The following is a 4,777-nucleotide window of genomic DNA, read 5'->3' on the forward strand; positions in this document are numbered from 1 at the left end:
CAGACACTGGGGCATCTCACTTGTGTCCTGCCCTTTCCACAGAGGGACATCATCCAGAGAAATAGAATTCCCTACTCAAAAACCCGAGAACTCCCATCTTTCTAGAAGGTGGATGAAGTAGAGTCAGAAGCTGGATCCCTCCAGCTCTCGCTTCCAGGTTTTCTTTGTTTGATTGACATTTTTTTCATCCCTGAGATACTCTCTGCTTCTTAAGAAGGAAGTATCAGTCTTCTGGCCCAGCTTCACTAAGTATTTCTGTCTGTAGTCTCTGTGCTCTGAGTGCCCAGGCAGCAGGCCATGACCAGACAGAGCCAGCGAAATCTCAGGGACAGTGCCCTCTGGCCCAATCAATCTGGTAGAATTAGGATCAAGGGTGGGAGGTGCCATCCCTGGGCTGGTAGTCCTGGGTTCTATAAGAAAGCAAGCTGAGCAAGCCAGTAAGGAACATCCCTCCATGGCCTCTGCATCAGCTCCTGCTTCCTGACCTGCTTGAGTTCCAGTCCTGACTTCCTTTAGTGATGAACAGCAATGTGGAAGTGTAAGCTGAATAAACCCTTTCTTCCCCAACTTGCTTCTTGGTCATGATGTTTTGTGCAGGAATAGAAACCCTGACGAAAACAGGGACCCCTTGGTGTTCTTGGGACTTTAACATGATCCTGACTCCCCAAAACACAGAGCAGTCAGCAACAATGCTTCCATCACAGAATCCACAGCCATGGCAGCTCTCCAAAGCCATTGAGAATTGCCCCTAGTTGGCATGCGTATCGGCACAACAGTCTAGAGGAGAAACAGCCCCAAGGAAGTTATCCCAGGCTAGAATGAGCTACGAAGGGCCCTTCTCTTCTATAGTAGGTTAAGTAGTGGTGCAAAGGGCAGCCACTTCCCACAACCCCCTGAGACTAGGGGTCAACTTAGAACTCTCTAAATCCCCTTGGACATCAGCCTGCTTTGCCAGCATGACGGTATAGAGGGAAAGGACATCGTGAGAGCCTCAGGGTAGCTTCCCCTCCCAGTGCTCTGACTCTAGGTCACACCCTTTCCTGGCCAGTGTTCACTGCCAAGACTTGGACTCTACTTCTGCAAGCCCAGACCTATAGAGGGCTTCAGATGGGAGACTTGAGCAGAGGTTCAGACAAGCAGCATGTGGTGGTATGTGGGTCTTTCCACACCTATGAACGTCCCACTTTACTAAAGCAGCAAGAATATCAGCCCTGAAGATCTTCCCAGACCCACGGCCCCACCTAGGTCTTCACCCTCTGGTCTGGCCCATGTAGATACATTTAAACAGTATCTAAAAATGTCACTCTAGACCCCATGGCCCCACCCTCCCCTCTGGTCGAGGCCATGTAGAATCATTTAAACAGTATCTAAATGTCAAAGTCAGTCTCTGTGCAGGAATGGAAGTCAGCATTTCATTACCTCATCAAGGGAACAGGTGAGCTTGTTGTTGAGGGCCTCCATCTATTCACACTTTTTGACCTCCATTTTCACAGTCTGGGGGTCAGTTTCCACACTGAGGGGATGCAGGAGGCTCTGGTTGATGTTCACTTCCTGGATTGCCCCAGGGCCAAAGATTCTAGGCCTATTAAAGAACCAGGCAATCCAAAGTTCTTTCAATACCACCTCCCATTCCTCTGCCACCACGAAAGCCATCCCCTGAGCCAGTGCCATAACTTCCGGGAAATCCACCAAAGCTACCAGATCCCACACTGACAGAGATGGGCCTGCTGCTACCCAGGCTGTAGAGGATTCTATTGCCAAAGACTTGTGCTCCACTCCAGATCCCATAAGATCCCTTCCACTGGCTGCCCCAGAATGGACTATATAGTTCTTCCTGATGCTGCTGAACTCTACTGTTGACCAGCTAGAGAAGCCCTGATTCCCACTACCAGGTGTCTTATAGATCTGTCTGCTCATGGTGAGGAGCTTGGTGACACACTGAATGAAGCACACAGGGACTGACAGTCAGCAGATGTGTGCAGAGGGCTGAAGGTCTGGAGAGAACGATTCCCTTTATGTGCATTTGACCAAGCTGCAGGGCTCAAGGGAAGAATAAATCATTAATCCCAAAAGCTTATGGGTTGGGCTTCCCCAAAAGGCAATAATTTTGTTCTGAGGCACCTAACACACCTTGAGGATAAGCCAAATGTTCAAGTGGCAGGCTTGCCTGGCAGGAACCCTGGCAGTGCCCCGCCCCCCATGCACAATACCTCTCAGTTTAATAAGACAGAAGGCAGGAAGCACTTGACCCTCAACCAAGGAATCAGCTTTGGTCTGTCTACCTACCAGGAGCCCCAGGCCCTGCCAGAGCAGAACTCAGCTCTGGAAGGTGAAGTGAAAGGGTGGTGAATGCTCTGGCTATCTGAGTGGGAAAGATGAGAGAGCTCACTCACTACCCCAGAGAGTGGTGTGTATGAATAGTAACATGGATTTCTCTGAACAAAACATGATTATTCTTTGTCCACAGTGTTCCTGGCTCTGTGCTGCACTTGGAGACAAAAATAGTAACCCTGCCACTTTCCTAACGCCAAAGCCAGGAGCCAGCACCATCTGCCTCTAGGTTCTCCCTCATCTCAGCCTGCAGGAGGCAGTGGCTGTGTGGCTTGTGGCCATCTTCTGGAGACAAGATACTGTGAAATTCATAGGCCTCTCCATTGATCAGACCTTAACAAAACCCAACACTCCAAACATCCTTTTGTTTCATACTCCCCAGAGAAACCATATGTGATTACAGGCATTATCTTGGGGTTTCTCCGAGGTGTTGTTCCTTGTTCTCTGCATTTGTCATTTCCCCTGTGTCTGCAGGAAACATCAATTCAACAACAAAAATCAGGAAAAAACATAGGAAACCCTGCTTGTGTAAGTTTACACACCAATAGGGGAAGGATGGTAAAGAAATACAGTCCTACATCCAGCAGGAAGTAGAGATGTTACTGAAGAGCAGGGCGTGGAGCCAACTTGAGAGGCTGAATAGGGAGGATCATGACTTCTAAGTCAGTATGGGTATATAGTAAAACTTTCTCTTAAGAAAAAAAAAAGGAAGGAAGGAAGGTAGGAAAAGATGACTGTGAGGGAAAAAGAGGAAAAGGAAGACCAGTGAAAGAAAGAAGAGGAAGAAAAAGAGGGAGAAGGAGAAGGAGAGGAAGATGACTGTGAGAGAAAGAGGAGAAGGAAGACAAGTGAAAGAAAGAAGAGGAAGAGAAAGAGGAGGAGGAAGAGGAAGGAGAGGAAAATGACTGTGAGAAAAAGAGGAGGAGGAAGACCAATGAAAGAAAGAAGAGGAAGAGAAGGAAGAAGAGGAAGAGGAAGAAAAAGGAAAAGAAGAAGGAGGAGGGGAGAAGGAGGAGGGAGAGAAGGAGGAGGAGCGGGAAAAGGAAGAGGAGGAGGAGAAGAAGGAGAAGAAGAGGAAGAAGAAGAAGGGGTTGGCGAGACGGCTCAGTAGGTAAGAGCACTGATTGCTCCTCTGAAGGTCCTGAGTTTGGATCCCAGCAACCACATGGTGGCTCACAACCACCTATAATGAGATCTGATGCCCTCCTCTGGTGCATCTGAAGACAGCTACAGTGAATTGGGCTGGAACAAGCTAGGCCAGAGCAAGCAGGGCCAGCAGAGGTCCTGAGTTCAATTCCCAGCAGCCATACACATGATGGCTCACGGCCATCTGTACAGCTACAGTGTACTCATACACATAAAATAAATAAAAATAAATCTTAAAAAAGAAGAAGGAGCCTGGCGGTGGTGGCGCACGCCTTTAATCTCAGCACTTGGGAGGTGGATTTCTGAGTTCGAGGCCAACCTGGTCTACAGAGTGAGTACCAGGACAGCCAGGGCTACACAGAGAAACCCTGTTTCGAAAAAACCAAAAAAAAAAAAAAAAAAAACGAAGAAGAAGAAGGAGGAGAAGGAGTAGTAGTAGTAGTAGTAGTAGAAGTTGTGAAAGAAGTGTAGCAATAAAAGGGGGTGCTGTGGAGAAATGGCCCCATGTTTAAGAATACCTGTTGCCCTTGAAGAGGACCCAGGTTCAGTTTCCAGCAGGCACATGGTAGATAGCTCATAACCATCCATAACTCCAGTTCAGAGGATCCTACCCCCATCTTCTGATCTTTGTGGGCAACAGGCATGCACATGATATCCCATATATACATATAGGCACGACATTCATACACAGAAATCAATCTATAAGTAAAGGAGGAGAAGCATGGTGAGGAAACTATCTCATGGGGTGCTGCTGTGGACCTGTCCAGTAAACAATGAGGAGAGAGCATGCAAGAGTTAGGAAGAAAGGGGTCCAAAAACATTGAGATCCATGGGTGCCCTGAGGTGGGACTGAGGGGAGTGTCTGAGGGCCCATGAGAATAGCTAGGAGATAGGTCATGAGAGCCAAATGAAGCTGGCTTCTCACTGAGAGGGGAGCCACTGAGGTCAAACCAAAGAGACATGAGTAAGTCAAGAGCTGGTATTGTCTCCCTCTGACTGCTGTGGGGATCAAGGGGGAACAGGTGACAGCCACTCCACCCTCCCTTCCTTTTGTCTTAATCTTTGCAAAACTGGCTTCCACTGCCTCCTGCAGGGATGAGCTAAGAGAGCTACAGGAAAGCAGTGGGGGTTCCCATGTTAATGCCTCTGCAGTGAGGGTTTGAGCTGGAGACTGCCCTGGTGAGACTCCTGGGATCCCACCAGACCTTGCCTCTGGGGAGTTTCTCAGCAGTATAAACCACACAGCCTTGCCCTGTGGAGAAGTCCAGAAAAGACCTCAGGAATTTTTGTTGAAACAAAA

The sequence above is a fragment of the Mastomys coucha genome, unplaced genomic scaffold, assembly GCF_008632895.1.
Source record: "Mastomys coucha isolate ucsf_1 unplaced genomic scaffold, UCSF_Mcou_1 pScaffold11, whole genome shotgun sequence".
In the NCBI taxonomy this organism is placed as follows: domain Eukaryota; kingdom Metazoa; phylum Chordata; class Mammalia; order Rodentia; family Muridae; genus Mastomys; species Mastomys coucha.